General features: G+C 37.7%; 1 non-coding gene across 1 annotated transcript; it reads right to left on the reverse strand.

Moving 5' to 3' along the window:
• Positions 1-1,330: 1,330 nt before the first annotated feature.
• Positions 1,331-1,402, reverse strand: TRNAA-GGC (transfer RNA alanine (anticodon GGC)). Its single transcript has one exon. It is a non-coding gene; the product is annotated as a tRNA-Ala (tRNA).
• Positions 1,403-19,438: the final 18,036 nt, after the last annotated feature.

The raw sequence follows: 19,438 nt of genomic DNA on the forward strand, positions 1-19,438 counted from the left end.
TATATGATAAGAATAAAGAGAATTACACACATAAATGTCACTTGCAAGGATCAAGCCAGAGATGAAGCATTGATAACTAGAAGGGTTAAGGAAACAAAAATTGTAAAATACCTTTACCTGGGATCAGTAGCACCTGTGGCAATGGACACACCTTTGTAATGCTTGATCACTTACAACTGATCAACTTTAATACGAAAGTCTTAGGTATTGTCCCTCACGAAAACTTTTTATAAATATCTATAAAACACATATATATGTTAGATATACACTATCTCTGGAATATATCTTTACCTGGGACGTGTAACACTTGTGTGGATAGACACAACTTTGTAATGTATGATCCATTACACTAAATTATATCTTCACTATACCCTCTTCTTCACTACACAGTTACTTCTACCATACCATCACCATTGTACTCTCTAATGTTCACTAAAAATGATTTTTATCTTCACTACATAATCATTTCATATATGCTTTACTCTTTTACAACCCTTATCTCTACTACATTCGTATATTCACTACATTCTTTCCTTCAGTACAAGCTATCTTGACAATATCCTTATCATCACTATACTCTTCCTCACTACACTCTCATCTTAACATCATCTTTCTGTTTACCGAACTTGGTTCAAATTCTGACTTGAACGTAGCTTTGTAAAGTTTGTGTTCCTCATTGTGTTACTCCCTTATTATCATTGTAAAGGCAATTGTCACTACTCCCTAACTAAACCCTCATCTTCACTACACTCTCATCATTATCATTACTTCTTGATGTTCAATACAAAATTTTAACATATACATTTATCTTCACTACAGAATAATTTTCATTGCACCTTAATCTTCATTACTCCTTGTTTCAGCTACATCCGTATCTTCCATTCATTCTTATATCTTATATTAGTTACATTTTTACAATATCTTTATGTCTTCTCTTTTCCGTCTTTTGAAAAATTGAAAATGAGAGTAAAGGATTTCCGGCCTTCTGCTCCCTACCCTTTTAGTCGCCTTGTACGCCACGCAGGGAATACGTGGCAAGTATACTTTCTTCCCTATCCCCAGGGATAACAGCATCTGGTGTTCCCAGACGGTCACCCATCCAAGTACTGACCAGACCCAACGTTGCTTAACTTGACTGATCGAACGATATATATATATATATATATATATATATATATATATATATATATATATATATATATATATATACATATATATATATATATATATATATATATATATATATATATATATATATATATATATATATATATATATATATATATATATACACACAAGACTGAAAACAATGAATTTCCCAAATAAAAAATGGAGGCGCCGGGGTTTGAACCCGGGACCTCTCGCATGCCAAGCGAGTGCTCTACCACTGAGCTACGCCCCCAAGAACATAATTTGTGACATAGTATTATATGAAGTACTGAGATTACCACGGCAAAATACTGTTTGACCGACCGTTGCCGACTTGCCGGCAAAATAACCACAGGGTAAATCTCCATGTTGCTGTCGTGTTTTCCTCTCAATTTTCCACAAAGAAATGAGTTTTACTTTTTTATTTTCGTTGCAATAGACTGGAACTAAGCAATAGACTGGAACTAAGCAATAGACTGGAACTAAGCAATAGACTGGAACTAAGCAATAGACTGCAACTAAACAATAGACTGGAACTAAGCCATAGACTGGAACTAAGCAATAGACTGGAACTAAGCAATAGACTGGAACTAAGCAATAGACTGGAACTAAACAATAGACTGGAACTAAGCAATAGACTGGAACTAAGCAATAGACTGGAACTAAGCAATAGACTGGAACTAAGCAATAGACTGGAACTAAGCAATAGACTGGAACTAAGCAATAGACTGGAACTAAGCAATAGACTGGAACTAAGCAATAGACTGGAACTAAGCAATAGACTGGAACTAAGCTGACCTGGTATGAGGTCAGAGCCCTCATTATCATCCCTGCTAACTACCGGAAGCAGATTAAGTCGTTCCACAACCGATGTCCGGCCCATGTTAACTCTGATGTGCCCAGCAGTTGGAGGAGGATCGCCAGAAGCTTCTGGAAGATTTCAAGGACGTCTTGGTGGACCTGACCCTTTCAGATAAGGTCGAAAACCTCAATTTATTGTGAAGACCTTCACTATAACGTTGGACGAACATACTGAATGTTGCACACATGTGATGCGGACAAAATGAAAAAAGATAAAGACAAAAAATATGTCTTGTGTGGGTCTCGAACCCACGACCTTGAGTGTGTGAGACTCACGCTCTACCACTGAGCTAACCAGACAATAGAAAAATACGTCTGTTTCTTCAATTTGAATTAATGAAAATCTTTGCGAGGCAGCGTTAAGAAAAGAGAGATGTCTTTGACGAAATTTACTTGTTTGGCTCCTTCTTCTGTTCCTCATTATCGAAAGTAAACATATTGAAGGATATATATATATATATATATATATATATATATATATATATATATATATATATATATATATATATATATATATATATTTCCCTGGGGATAGGGGAGAAAGAATACTTCCTACGTATTCCCTGCGTGTCGTAGAAGGCGACTAAAAGGGAAGGGAGCGGGGGGCTGGAAATCCTCCCCTCTCGTTTTTTTTTTTTTTTTAATTTTCCAAAAGAAGGAACAGAGAAGAGGTCCAGGTGAGGATATTCCCTCAAAGGCCCAGTCCTCTGTTCTTAACGCTACCTCGCTATCGCGGGAAATAGCGAATAGTATGAAAAAAAAAAAAAAAATATATATATATATATATATATATATATATATATATATATATATATATATATATATATCCCTGGGGATAGGGGAGAAAGAATACTTCCCACGTATTCCCTGCGTGTCGTAGAAGGCGACTAAAAGGGGCGGGAGCGGGGGGCTGGAAATCCTCCCCTCACTTTTTTTTTTTAATTTTCCAAAAGAGGGAACAGAGAAGGGGCCCAGGTGAGGATATTCCCTCAAGGGCCCAGTCCTCTGTTCTCAACGCTACCTCGCTAATGCGGGAAATGGCGAATAGTATGAAAGAAAGAAATATACATATATATATATATATATATATATATATATATATATATATATATATATATATATATATATATATATATATATATATATATATATATGTTGAAAAGGATCACAATTTTGCACGTGATCAAGTATATTCTTATGAGTTCACAGGGAAAATAAACACGATAAGTTCCCAAGTGCACTTTCGTGTAAAACTCACATCATCAGGGGAGACACAAGAGAGAAATATAACAGTCAGTTGATATACAACGAAGAAACGTAGCTAGGACGCCATATGGTAAACATGTGATTGTCCAAGACAGACAACAAGCGTATCATAAACTTATTATGTGGACAAGAAGGTGAATTGTTTACAAATTTTATCACCATTAAAGTTATCCAATTTGTATAGACCATCACTAATATTAAGATTATAATTCTTTGTGTATTCAGTAATAGAAGATTCAATTATATTTTTCGTGGTACTTGAGTTAGAGTTAAAAACTGAGATGGCATTATTAACTCTAATTCCAATATCACGAGAAATATCATTGAATCTTCTATCATTAAATACACAAAGAATTATGAACCTTAAAGCAACATGGCGGTCAAAAATAAGCTTTAGGAATGAAGTTTATGAATGGAATATCAGTGAGACGATCCAAATGACGAATGAATGAGAGCGTAGTCAACATACAATATAAAAGGACATATTATGAATGGCAGGAGCCAGGCAAGTAACGGCCCAACTGAATGGAAGGATTTAAAAGTTCGCGTTATATGACGAATTTTGATAGATTATTTAAATTTCCATTCCAGTTATGAAACGTAATGGTTGTGTTCAGTTCTAGAGACAAAGTTTACAGATTTGTGTTTCAAAGATGAACCACAAAGGATATCGTTAAATTAACTGACATTAAAATTTGTCAATTAAGTAAATCATTTTGTACAATAGCTGTAATTTGACAGAGTTAAAAGTTCGCAATTTCATTACAATTCTAATTCAAAAGTTTGAGATTCAATGATGGTTTGCACAAGCTTAACGTACATTCAAATTTTGTGTTTATATGACGTATCTTAAAGGACTCTGGTAAAATACCGTAGCTGGAAGGTTTACGTTCAAATGAAGGGTGTTTAAATGTTTATTGATGAATGGTAGATTTAAATGGATAGATTTTAAGTTCGCGTTTCATGAGCGACCTTAAACCTTGTGGTTGAATGTCACAGTTTAAAGGCTGGTATGTACAATGTTGAGCAGATGGCGGTAGTGTGTAGACACAGCCATACCAGGTCGTATTTATCATCATTAAAGTCACCTTCCTTACTTACTTATGGCGGCGATGAAATTCACTGGTTCTTGATTCTGCACCAATTAACCTATCAGATAATGGTACAATGTTTGCCTGGTGTTGCATATATCACGTCTGTTGTTGAAACACAAGAATGCCAGGTGACTTTGGGAGTGGATGATAATATAAAGATCAATATAAATGTGGGAAATCTTGAACCGCCATCACCAGACACAACACATGTTTGGATCTGGCGGGGGGAGGGACTTGCCTGTGACGTCACGATGCCCCGCCTCCAGCCTGGCGCTGCTCTGTGTGTGTGTGTGTGTGTGTGTGTGTGTGTGTGTGTGTGTGTGTGTGTACTACTTTAATCATTATCACGTGAGTCTTTTGAGGAAGGATTTGTACACTCGTGTTGCCTCGTCTCTTAACCTTGTAAGTGTAAAATATGTTTTCACTCCTGTGTGCGCTCACACACACACACACACACACACACACACACACACATAACATATAATATCATCTAGTATTTACTTCAGACGGATATCTTACACCTTGATTATAAATGCCAAAGAAAAATTTATAAAAACATATACATATATTTACACACGTGTAGATATATGTTATGTATTGAAATGTGGCGGTAAAATTCCTTATATATTAACAAACGTGATTGAAGACTTAAAGAATCTGGTCCAAACATAATGGTTATTGTGATAAATGATTTATTTATGGTAAATATGTATTGTGTTGCATTATAATGGTTGTTCAGAACCAAGGTTCTTAAACCTGAATCAGTGAAATACTATCAGAAATAGAAAACCTGTTAAACATGAACCTTTATAGTGATTAACCATACAATATATTTTCCTCTGGGTATGTAAAATAAAATACAGTACAGGGAGCTAGTTTGAGGAAGAGTATTTCATATTTTAATAAAATATTTACCTCTAATAGCGTCCCTTATCTTTCGTCATCATTTCTTATGTTTACTATCAAGAAATGTCTTTTATGTAACATAAAAATTCTGTCTAGGTATTTGATTAATGTTGTCCAAGGATGAGCTACATGCCACACGTGGTCAGGTCACAGTGGTGGTGGTCAGGTCAGTGGGCGGTGTGTGTGTGTGTGTGTGTGTGTTTGTGTAGCCCCTGGGTTCATGTTGGCCACAGCCACCCACCGGCCGGTGGTCAGGTCAGTGGGCGGTGTGTGTGTGTGTGTGTGTGTGTGTGTAGCCCCTGGGTTCATGTTGGCCACAGCCACCCACCGGCCGGTGGTCAGGTCAGTGGGCGGTGTGTGTGTGTGTGTGTGTGTGTGTGTGTGTAGTCCCTGGGTTCATGTTGGCCACAGCCACCCACCGGCCGGGTGGGCTGGCGGTAGTTTATAACTAAGACTGGTAGTTTCACATGCCACTTGGAGTGTCCCTCACTACAGAACTTGAGCAGCTCTTATCCTGAGGTGGAGCAGTTGACCCTCTCCACCAGGCTGGTACACTTGGTCTGCACCAGGTGGCTCCCTCCTGGTCATCCTGAGTGGTTGGTTGCTGTGTGGGATTTAATGACCACTGACTTGTGAAGGTCATTAGACCAGCCATCATTTTATCATCTGATAAAACATGAAGCAACGTCAAATATTACATGATCCACCTGAACTATTGAGAATGATGAAGTCTGATATTGTTACGTTACGTCATCCAATCTTGCCACTCACATGTTACGGTAATCACGACTACATACATAGTGTTGTTACGACTGATATTATGTATGTAGTTGATAACTTGTTGACTCCAGAGGAAACCATCATTATGATGTCTTGTGTCACCATCATGTATCTATAATACTTCTATAACCAGCATGATCAAGAAGGTTATAACAACATTATCCTTGTGTCACCAACATGTATCTATAATACTTCTATAACCAGCATGATCAAGAAGGTTATAACAACATTATCCTTGTGTCACCATCATGTATCTATAATACTTCTATAACCAGCATGATCAAGAAGGTTATAACAACATTATCCTTGTGTCACCAACATGTATCTATAATACTTCTATAACCAGCATGATCAAGAAGGTTATAACAACATTATCCTTGTAGTTGTTGGATCAGTGTAGAGCAGAGCAATACCTGGTGAACATTACTTCCTGGTGGCCGCCATAAATACCACCAGTGTTTATAAGCTCACACATCACCAGGGGTTAAGATATGGTGTTAGCCCTCACTGCTCTATATAGCACCAGCCACGGTGGCTGGGCCTCCAGGTTATACTTCACTCCTACTCTTCTATATCCCTAACTTCCTTGTGATCATCTCACTTTGAATAACTAGATCTTCACATAACAGTTGTTTGTTGCTGTTGTTGTTGTTGTTGTTGTTGTTGTTGTTGTTGTTGTTGTTACATGTTGTAGGTTTATGTTCTACCACTGGACGACTCGTTCTCTGATCTTACCCAACAAATAATTTGTTGTTTCGAGATTCGTCAGGTCTTTATCATACGGAGTCTGTAACGCGTAATTCTGTCTATCGTTCACTATACTGGATAGTAACCGGCAAAGGTTATTAAAGATATCTACACCAGAAACTGTGCCACACAACAAAACATACAAATCACGATATTTGCAACATGATAACATTTTTGACTTAATGACCATCAGCAGGTAAGGTCATCAAGCCGCACCATACATACGTCAGACAGTAACATCAGTTGTATAACAGGATGTATATATGTTGTTGGATTTAAGGGCTATCAGCTTGTGATCATGAAGCCAGAATGTGAACCATAAGTTCAACATAAAATGATCGTCCAGGTCCAGCAGGTAGCTGCATATGAAGCTATGAATGTCTGACTTGATTACTGACGACGTAGAGGGAAGGGTTTGGGAGGAAGGGTAGTGTGGTGGAGTTTGCTGCAGGGTTCTCGGGAGTGTTGTGAAGAAGAGATAGAAAAACAGACTGAAAGGAGGAGGGTAACAAGTTCTTGGGCTCAACCTAGGTGCTACGTTGTCACTCAAGCAAGACATCTAAAATAATCGCCAGGTTGGTTGGTTATTTGGGCTTGTGGCTCATCCACTGCCAGGGTTAATAAAGTCAACAAGTTAGTCATGATCCTCAACCAAAAATACTTGAACACCTTCACGTGTTGAGGATATTTGTAAGGTCATACACATGCTCACTAAATACTTGGCCCATATAAGTAAGGTTTTCACCCCTGTTGATTGCAAGGGTCATACCTGCAGTTAGTGTCATGTTATAACCATCAATCGAATCATCTTGAACAGTTTTCCCAGAGGTTCAAGATGATTCTGAGACCGTACACGCTCTCACCCTGTTCGTAAGACGAATGGTGCATTCTAACGGAGAGCGACCTATAGAAGGTCATTAGGTCACTAATCCTTTATATGCTTCACTTTAAAGTCACCTAACAATCCTTTCAACATATTATTGTCTAAATAGTTGGGACAGTGAGATATAGGAAGATGTACGTTCAAGGAAGACATATGTAATGACAGAGTTACGTGCAGCGACGACAAGTAGGACAGACAAACCTGAGAAATGGTTGTTGTTGATGGTGTGAACAGTATTTTCATTATTACCACACATCACCAGCACACCTTTGATGGCGCTCCTACTCCTTCGTGGCTGCTGCACTCTACACAGGAGCAGGGGAAGGTAAACATCTTTAAGCAAGAACATTTCCGACGAGACTGTACTATTTCTCTCCGTCCTTTGAGGATGACACAGCCTTGCTAAGGACGACTTGTCACTGGTGGTGACACAGCTGACGGATGGAGTCCTGTTACACCTTGTGAATAATATCTCATGACCAAAACAGTAGACTGGCCAGGTTGACAAGCGTATTGTGCACTTCAACTGACTAATGATATGATAAAGAAAATTACAAATATAAATATCTATTGTAAGGATCAAATCAATGATGAAACAAATATAGTTAGAATGATTAATGAAACCGAGTGTGGGAAGTGACACAGCTTTGTAATGCTTGGTCACTTACAAATGATTAATACGAAAGCGTTAGGTATCGACCCGCAGGAGAACGTGTTTACAGATCTTTATAGAAGACATATCTATGTTAGATAAACGCCATATCAAGGTAATATCTTAACCTGGGACGTGTAACATCTGTGTGGAGAGACACAGCTTTGTAATATATGATCTACTCCATGGATGAACTTTGACAACAGAGTTATACAACGCGTCGCTGGACAATATTCACCTAATACCTATAACGAATTTTTATATGATATACGAGACATTTGTTGGAAGTAAACATAAGAAATAATGATAGGAGATAAGGAGAGGGAAAGTACATATTTTCTTAAATGCTGAGTGAATACTGTCTTAACCTAGTTATTTTGCGTTGGATTTTATTTTAGATATCCAGAGGATAATATATTTTGGGGCTTATGATTATTATGCTTTCAACACCTTTTTCAATTTCTTATCATTTTTACTGGCTAAAAGGCCTTGATTCTTAACAAACAATTAAATGCAACACTGTACATATTTATTATAAATCATTTATCACATTAACCATAATGTTTGTACCTTATTCTATAAGTTGTCAGTCACATTCTTAAGTATATAACGCATTCGTCTGACTCAAGTAGATACATATATCTTCATGTTTATATATATACATATGGTTTTTAGTTTATCATCTTTTTAACTCCAAGTTTAAGTGATCCTTTTAAAGAAAATACTAATCATTACCTTGGATGACGTACCTAAGTCTTTATAACAGAAATAATGAACAAATCCAGATGGTTCATCTTGTGTATACCGGTTGAAGACCATTAGTTCATCAATGTTGTACTGGTAATGATAAAAGTCAACATGTATATAACTTTAATGTTGGACATATACTATGGATTCAGGCTTTATGACTGTTCATATGTTTTCAAATATACCAACATTACATTGACGATATACGAAATACTACCATTAAATTGTTTGGTCATAAAGGAGATATTCTGATCACTCCAATAATACACATGCATGTTTACCTGTTACAAAGAGATCCGTCATATTGTAAAGCCCTGTGCCAGCCAGGCAGCCAGCCTCCCTAACAACAAACTACCTGTTAGTCAAGATCAGATAAAGAGCCGGGTTGAGGTGAGGGCCCGTACCAAGCATAGACCTAGCGACCTGTCATGGTACAGACCAGTCATATGGAGACCTGGTGAATCCAACAACTAGAAACATTCCATATTTGAGGAGACTTGGCAGGTCTAACTATGAACCAATTTCATAATGATCGTATGATAAGACCCCGTGCCAATGCTGGGACAAATTGTAATATTGAATTGTATATCAAGCAAGGGGAGTGGGGGAGGAATGGGATGTATTTAGGGAATCAGTGATGGATTGCGCAAAAGATGCTTGTGGCATGAGAAGAGTGGGAGGTGGGTTGATTAGAAAGGGTAGTGAGTGGTGGGATGAAGAAGTAAGAGTATTAGTGAAAGAGAAGAGAGAGGCATTTGGACGATTTTTGCAGGGAAAAAAATGCAATTGAGTGGGAGATGTATAAAAGAAAGAGACAGGAGGTCAAGAGAAAGGTGCAAGAGGTGAAAAAAAGGGCAAATGAGAGTTGGGGTGAGAGAGTATCATTAAATTTTAGGGAGAATAAAAAGATGTTCTGGAAGGAGGTAAATAAAGTGCGTAAGACAAGGGAGCAAATGGGAACTTCAGTGAAGGGCGCAAATGGGGAGGTGATAACAAGTAGTGGTGATGTGAGAAGGAGATGGAGTGAGTATTTTGAAGGTTTGTTGAATGTGTTTGATGATAGAGTGGCAGATATAGGGTGTTTTGGTCGAGGTGGTGTGCAAAGTGAGAGGGTTAGGGAAAATGATTTGGTAAACAGAGAAGAGGTAGTGAAAGCTTTGCGGAAGATGAAAGCCGGCAAGGCAGCAGGTTTGGATGGTATTGCAGTGGAATTTATTAAAAAAAGGGGGTGACTGTATTGTTGACTGGTTGGTAAGGTTATTTAATGTATGTATGACTCATGGTGAGGTGCCTGAGGATTGGCGGAATGCGTGCATAGTACCATTGTACAAAGGCAAAGGGGATAAGAGTGAGTGCTCAAATTACAGAGGTATAAGTTTGTTGAGTATTCCTGGTAAATTATATGGGAGGGTATTGATTGATAGGGTGAAGGCATGTACAGAGCATCAGATTGGGGAAGAGCAGTGTGGTTTCAGAAGTGGTAGAGGATGTGTGGATCAGGTGTTTGCTTTGAAGAATGTATGTGAGAAATACTTAGAAAAGCAAATGGATTTGTATGTAGCATTTATGGATCTGGAGAAGGCATATGATAGAGTTGATAGAGATGCTCTGTGGAAGGTATTAAGAATATATGGTGTGGGAGGCAAGTTGTTAGAAGCAGTGAAAAGTTTTTATCGAGGATGTAAGGCATGTGTACGTGTAGGAAGAGAGGAAAGTGATTGGTTCTCAGTGAATGTAGGTTTGCGGCAGGGGTGTGTGATGTCTCCATGGTTGTTTAATTTGTTTATGGATGGGGTTGTTAGGGAGGTAAATGCAAGAGTTTTGGAAAGAGGGGCAAGTATGAAGTCTGTTGGGGATGAGAGAGCTTGGGAAGTGAGTCAGTTGTTGTTCGCTGATGATACAGCGCTGGTGGCTGATTCATGTGAGAAACTGCAGAAGCTGGTGACTGAGTTTGGTAAAGTGTGTGGAAGAAGAAAGTTAAGAGTAAATGTGAATAAGAGCAAGGTTATTAGGTACAGTAGGGTTGAGGGTCAAGTCAATTGGGAGGTGAGTTTGAATGGAGAAAAACTGGAGGAAGTGAAGTGTTTTAGATATCTGGGAGTGGATCTGGCAGCGGATGGAACCATGGAAGCGGAAGTGGATCATAGGGTGGGGGAGGGGGCGAAAATTTTGGGGGCCTTGAAGAATGTGTGGAAGTCGAGAACATTATCTCGGAAAGCAAAAATGGGTATGTTTGAAGGAATAGTGGTTCCAACAATGTTGTATGGTTGCGAGGCGTGGGCTATGGATAGAGATGTGCGCAGGAGGATGGATGTGCTGGAAATGAGATGTTTGAGGACAATGTGTGGTGTGAGGTGGTTCGATCGAGTGATTAACGTAAGGGTAAGCGAGATGTGTGTAAATAAAAAGAGCGTGGTTGAGAGAGCAGAAGAGGGTGTTTTGAAGTGGTTTGGGCACATGGAGAGGATGAGTGAGGAAAGATTGACCAAGAGGATATATGTGTCGGAGGTGGAGGGAGCAAGGAGAAGAGGGTAACCAAATTGGAGGTGGAAAGATTGAGTGAAAAAGATTTTGTGTGATCGGGGCCTGAACATGCAGGAGGGTGAAAGGAGGGCAAGGAATAGAGTGAATTGGAGCGATGTGGTATACCGGGGTTGACGTGCTGTCAGTGGTTTGAATCAAGGCATGTAAAGCGTCTGGGGTAAACTATGGAAAGCTGTGTAGGTATGTATATTTGCGTGTGTGGACGTATGTATATACATGTGTATGGGGGGGGGGGGGTTGGGCCATTTCTTTCGTCTGTTTCCTTGCGCTACCTCGCAAACGCGGGAGACAGCGACAAAGTATAAAAAAAAAAAAAATATCAATTTCATATTTCGATGGAATTAACAACAAAGATGAGTTGCCATAATTATGAGGAAACGTGTCCACATTCACACTCACCAACCCTACCCAGACAACACGAGTCGTATTGATCATTTCTAAATTCATTGGACACATCCGGGAAGATACTTTTTACCGTAATTACTTTACTTTAAAGTTACGTTCATAGGAAATAGAGTGAAACTAACTGTCTGTATTACCAACAAAAATCACTATGAGTTATACATATGTATCTACTAATGACGTCACGTCTAATGTCACTCGTAGTAATGAACACAACTGGTGGGCAAACGTTTGACCTCAGATGAGGTGAAGTTCTTTATCTTCAATATGATTGTTAACATGGAATAATGTATCAGCTAGAGTGGTTGGAAGCAGCATTATAGATTCGTTTCACAATAAACTTGATTAATATTTTCCTTCAAGTTCAAGACTAACATTATTTGCGACTCATCATTAGTCACACTGACAATATACAGGATTATCTTTAGATTATCTGTATGTCTTCCACTACACTAATGTGTGAGTTTCTGATATCTTCCACTACACTAATGTGTGAGTTCCTGATATCTTCTACTACACTAATGTGTGAGTTCCTGATATCTTCCACTACACTAATGTGTGAGTTCCTGATATCTTCCACTACACTAATGTGTGAGTTCCTGATATCTTCCACTACACTAATGTGTGAGTTCCTGATATCTTCCACTATCACCATCAGCCTCGAAGTGACCCAGTGGTCCACTGCTGTATGGATACCTTTACATTCCTTTGTATAATGGAATGTTTGTAACAACACAGTAATTAATCACATCTGAGCAATCGGAAATTTGACAAGGCATTATCAGCTCTACGTCCTATTGGTGGGCCATCAAAGAGCTATATGGCTGTGGTCATGTTTGTCTGTATGTTGATGACAGGGGCTTCCTCTCTTATGTGAATGGCTTCTAATCTGTGTAGTCTCCTGCGATCACTACAACTAGTAATGATTTTGATGTTATTCATTATAATCTCCCTCGTTAGTCTCGTTCCATGCTTTTGTTCATGATGATGTTTGATTCCACCTTCTTGTAAGTGGAGCGAGAGTCGGTGGCTCAGGGTGCAGGTGTACTGATCATGTTGAGATGAGTAATAATGGATATATGAGCATACATTGGTGGGTTTCCTGTATATGCCAAACTTAAACTTGTTTCCTTGTCTATGGATCATGGAATCTAGAAATGGTAACATACCATTATTTTCATTTTTCTACAGTAAATTTGATGGAAGGTACTAAATTGTTAAGTAAGGGGAGAAATATTTGTAAATTTTCATTTGTTCGTCAAACACAAAGAACATCATCTACATACCTAAACCAAATTGCATTAGAAGGTAAGATATCCTTTAGTAATTTTGTTTCAGAAAATCCATGTAAAGATTGCTTAGTACAGGTGAAAGAGGGTTACCCATTGCCATACCAAATTTTTGAGCATAATAATCTCCATTAAATTGAAATTCACAGTCTTTTATACAAAATTTTATCAGTTCAATGAAATTAGACTTTGAAGCAGGTAAATGAATATCATCCAAGACATCAAATAAATATTCTAAAAGGTCATCAACTGGAACTTTAGTGAAAAGTGAGGAAACATCAAAGCTAACTAGCTTAAAATCAAAATTAACATTGATATTGTTTAGCTTGTTGACTAAATCTACATTGTTCATGATATTAGAATTTGATACCTTACCCAATAAAGGGCTTAATAAAGAAACTAACCATTTTGACAATTCATATGTGATGGAGCCTACTGAACTTACTATAGATCTTGCTGGAAAATTCTGCTTATGTGTTTTGATAAGTCCATACATATATGGCAATGAATGGGACAAAGATGACAAACGTTTGATGAGAGAAATGTTACCTTTCAACAAGAACTTCATTTCTTTATTGAAATGAGAATTAACTGCTTTTAAGGGATCATTTAAAAGATCATTCATTTTAGATAAATAGTTACTTTTGTCTAAAATCACAACAGAGTTAGACTTATCTGCCTTGTTTAATCACGTTAAAAACTATGATCATTGTATTGACTGGAGTAACGCCATCTCAGTTATTAACTCTAACTCTATTACCAAGAGGAATATCATTGAATCTTCTATTATTAAGTACACAAAGAATTATAATCTTAATATTAGTGATGGTCTATACAAATTAGATAACTTTATTGTTGATAAAATTTGTAAAATGATAAGTTTACGAACGCTCGTTTTATGTTTTGGACAATCACATGTTTATCAAATGGCTCTTAGCTTCGTCTCTTCGATGTATATCAACTGACATATTTCTCTCTTGTGTCTCCCCTGATGATGTGATTAATACACGAAAGTGCACTTGGGAGCTTATCGTGTTTCATTTTCCCCGTGGACTCATAGGAATATCTTGATGACGCGCAAAATTGTGATCCTTTCCAACATGGATTCCACACGGCTCTTCTATTTCTTCTCTACAAGCTGTCATGGACTTTCTCCTTTCGTTACTGCTTTCTCCAAATCGCTAATCAAGGCTCACCAACTGAAGTTACGATTTGGATTCCTTAGGAAATGCCTTGATGAACAAATGATGCCAAGATCTGTCCTACCTCAACGTTTGTTTCAGCTGTCTGGTCGACGATATGACCAATTCCAAAATATTATTTTAAAGAAAAACTTTGAATTAAAGAAACTTGAAATGGAGGAGGCTTTTCGCATTTCAAGAGAGAAGAAACGTGCCTTTCAAATGGCAATACCGACACACTGGAAGAACCGGATGTTGGACTATTGCTATGATAAATTAAGGAAAGAATGCAATAGGCTACAAGTGTCACTAAATTGTAAGTTGGACCATCTTATTGAAAACAGCGACTGGACCAAGAACACAAACCCATCTTTTGTGGTAAACCTATCTAATAAACTAGATAAAGATTCCTTGTGTGCATTAGGCTATGGTTTGTTTTGTGTGCTCTGACAGGGAAGCCAGCTGTGTTGATGTCACAAAGTCTTTTTGTAATTTAGAAAAATACAGTAATTTAAGTAATGATGAAATTAATATCTGTAAGGATTTAGTGTATGCCAGTTTGTCAAAACCAGTGGAAGCTAATTGCCCTAAAAGATTCATAAGAGCTATTAACACCTTAAAGAAAGACAAGGATATACATATTACTAAAGCAGATAAGTCTAACTCTGTTGTGATTTTAGACAAGAGTAACTATTCATCTAAAATGAATGATCTTCTAAATGATGACACAACATATTCTAAACTTAGTAAAACTCCCTTAGAATCAGTTAATTCTCATTTCAATAAAGAAATGAAGTTGTTGAAAGGTAACATCTCTCTTATCAAAAGTTTGTCATCTTTGTCCCCTTCATTGCCATATATGTATGGACTTATCAAAACACATAAACAGAATTTTCCAGCAAGACCTATAGTGAGTTCTGTAGGCTCCATCACATATGAATTGTCAAAATGGTTAGTTTCTTTATTAAGCCCTTTAGTGGGTAAGGTATCAAATTCTAATATCATGAGCAATGTAGATTTAGTAAACAAGCTAAACAACATCAATGTTAATTTTGATTTTAAGCTAGTTAGCTTTGATGTTTCCTCACTTTCCACTAAAGTTCCAGTTGATGACCTTTTAGAATATTTATTAGATCTCTTGGATGATATTCATTTACCTGCTTCAAAGTCAAATTTCATTGAACTGATAAAACTGTGTATAAAAGACTGTGTATTTCAATTCAATGGAGATTATTATGCTCAAAAATTTGGTATGGCAATGAGTATCCCTCTTTGACCTGTACAAAGTAATCTTTATATGGAATTTTCTGAAACAAAATTACTAAAGGATATCTTACCTTCTAATGCAATTTGGTTTTGGTATGTAGATGATGTTCTTTGTGTTTGACGAACAAATGAAAATTTACAAATATTTCTCCCCTTACTTAACAATTTAGTACCTTCCATCAAATTTACTGTAGAGCTTACAAAAATCCTATACATGAATATTATTTTTATTCACCTTTGCACATTGTTCAGTTAGCCTTTGTACTGTTATTCAACTTTGCTACCTCATTGGTTTTTGAGAGCTACACCTGGTTGGATTGTGATTATTATGTGCTCTAAGATCACACTTATTGCAAGTTGCCTTATAGAATTTTTGTAAGCTCTACTTTAAGATTTATATTGTATTCCTGATAAAATCTCTGTTTTAACTCTTCTGAAGACCAGCTCTTTCATGCCTGTCATGCTATAGTATAACTCATTTTCTCTTATCTTTGACCACTGTCATTCCATTTCCCTACACCTTGTTTACAGTTTCTGTGAGAAATGTTAGATCAGAGTTTCATTTTTCCACTTGACAGGAAATTATTTGGTACTGTTGGGTGGTGAGCACACCACTAGATAGCCAGCTGCGCCCTGCTAGCGATTCCCGTATGTGTGCAAGTAAATCATAGTATTTAAAGCCTCCATATTGCTCTCTCAATATGACAATGTTATGATAGTTCAGCATAAAACAGGCGTGGCATGATGCCAGCAGTAGCAGACAAGTCTTTTTTGTCAAAGAAGCCGAACAAAAAGGGCTCCTTCACTACTTTAAGAACCACTTACTCCTTTGAACATGAAAAAAGATTCCTCATATGAAACCCCTACAACATGTATGACATTTTAAAGTAGCCTTTACCACGAACATATACAACATAGCTCTGAAAGTTCTACATTGCTGCTGGAATTTTCACATTACAGAGAAAAGTTTCATTTATGTTTGACCTTGGAATAGTTGGGTTGTTGGTCTGAACAATATGGCTGAGACTGCAGGGTCTGCTGACTTTTCTGAGGAGGGATTGCCAGTTTCTAGAAATTATGATGCTTCCTAGTCAAGCCTCTGTATGCTTAAGTGCGTGTAAGCCTTCTCCATTATTTGCTGCAACATCTTAATGCGCTTCATTTTGAATTAAGCAAGCAAGGGCTCAGGGCAGGATTCATCAAACTGATTTCTGAAAAATAAACCGATTATACTTTCCACTGTCAGGAAAATAGCTACATAGTTGCACAACAAACTGTATATCATATCAATTCTCTTAAATACAAACTTAAACAATGATTCTTGACCTTCTCTACTTACAGGTCATTTGCCTTGAGGACAGCAGCATCTGTTGTTCTGCAAGACCTAATAGATCCATCAATGTGGAGGCAGACTTGCCTTCAAATATGCCTCAGAAAGTCACCAAACAGAATATTAAGCAACAAAAATGCATTTTAAAGGTGCAAGTTTAAGGGCTACATAGAACTGAAAGGATGTTAAAATATAACCTCTATCAAAGGTACAGTTTCTAGATATCAGAGCAGCGAGGACATCTAATATATAAGACACTAATGGAGGTTTTTAAATCCTTAGCTGAACGTTTGATTGTGAAACATTCATCCCTAACACAATGTTTACATATTTCCTGTTGAGGTCAGATTGTTATCCTTACTACCCATTTTTTTTAATGTGCTCACATACGCTAAATAGACTCACAAAATTTAGGCTAAATAGACTCAGGAAATTTAAAATTTTAACATAATCAATGACTACGAAAAACCTTAATTATCTATTTTCATTACTTATGTAAAGTCTGTGGGACTTCTGTCCAGGTACACTGTTTTAGGTGGTGGAAGACTGGTTGTGTGACTGCTGCATTTGGGCCAGTTCAAGAGCATGTTGGTGAGAGGCTTCCAAACCCATTAGCAAATGGACCGTAGTGTTTCATGTGAAAGTCTGTTACATTATTAAGGTCTGTAGGAGGAAAGTTCCCTAATATTTTAAAAGCACTGTTTGTATTAGTGGGAGTGAAGGGTACGTGGGCGATTGTCTCTGAATGGATTTTGGGTAGATTTTTGCACAACTTTCCTTTTTAAAGGCGAGATTGGTTTGTGGGTGATTTTTGAGAAGTATCTCATGAGTATGTTTGTAAGTTCTTTGGGACAATGAATTTTACTGTGATGAGTCAGGTGTGCTTCATGAGTGAGGACTGGTGAGACGAGTGGTGATGTGGGTCTTTCGGTTCACTGTTGATGAAAGAGTGCCAGTTATCTGTTTGCCTCTATATGATTAGGTTAATGATAGATTTATTTAAGAATATTGATTTGATCTCTGATTTCTATCAATGGTGAGTGGTTATGTGTAAGGTGGTTTCTTTACTTTACGATGTGTGTAATTTATGGGAGTAGGTAGTAGTTTGTAGGAAGCTAACAACCAGGGAGGTATATTACCAGTACTAACCGCCTGGGTATCTGGAGGGTTAGTGACGCCTGTTTAGTGATCCAGCACTCAGGTGGTCGTCACGTTGCACTCCTCTGACCCAGGTAGCTGTCTTTTGTATTGACTGGGTGAGCTGGATGGAGTGTGCTCAGGATGGGTAAGTGGTCAGAGGATGGTTGCCGTAGCATCCTTCCATGTAATGCTGGTGTGAGCAGAATGCTGTTTCACAAAGTTAGCTGCAGGAGGTGGTGGACTGGGAGTCTGGTTGGTTGGTTGGTTGCATAGGTTAAGTATACTGAGAAGTTACAGTTGAAGAAATTCACCTCAGAGATCATAAGCGTGAATGCTGAACAAAGTGGACATTCAAATCTTTAATAATGGGAGCATCTTACCGAGGTTCTGCTGTTGGGTAGTGTATCTTATGGGGTATGTAGAGTGAGGAGGTATGCAGATATTGATTATCTTGCGCCTAGTACTGTGTTTATAGGATATTGTTGTTGTCTGTGAGCTGTTGTATGGTGTCAGTTGTGGAGAAAATTATGGTTTGGTGAATAAGTGTTATGAGTACCTACTCCTTGTCTGTTATTTCTTACAGCTGTGAGATCTGGATATGAGACTAGCTTCTTAGATGAGTTCTACAAGGATACTGCATTCTCTTAATTAGCTGATAATTTCTATGTATTTGTTCTTATCATTACTAGCAACGAATTGCAAAACCTTTAATTTGTCATTGCAGTTCTGTGGCGTAGAATGATCTATTTGTGAAGACTGAAAATGCGCATCCTGTAATGCTGTTTATTGGAAATTTGTGCTCGAGGTAAAGGTGTTTGTGACGGAGTGTTGTAAGTTATTTTGTGAATGGTTGCTGTACGTCCAGTGTTCTGAGTAGTCTCCAGTGGATGACAGTGATGTACAGTGGAGGTGATACCACTGACTGCAGTTAAAGCATAAATTGTAGTAGTTCTATTTGATATAATTGGCACTATGAACACATGTCATAAGGTGGAATTAGTAGTTAGATGACCTGGCCATTACCTCCCTGTAGTTAACACATATGTGTGAATTCTTCAGATGCCTGAGTATAACCTTAAATAACACACTGCACAAAAACTAACTTTACACCAGTGAAAGAGAGGTCTCAAATTGATCACCTGTTAGCTTTAAAGAGGTTGGTATGTTATCAGAGCTTTTAGTCGTTATGTCATTACATTAC

This window comes from Panulirus ornatus, chromosome 71 (genome assembly GCF_036320965.1).
Source record: "Panulirus ornatus isolate Po-2019 chromosome 71, ASM3632096v1, whole genome shotgun sequence".
Lineage (NCBI taxonomy): Eukaryota > Metazoa > Arthropoda > Malacostraca > Decapoda > Palinuridae > Panulirus > Panulirus ornatus.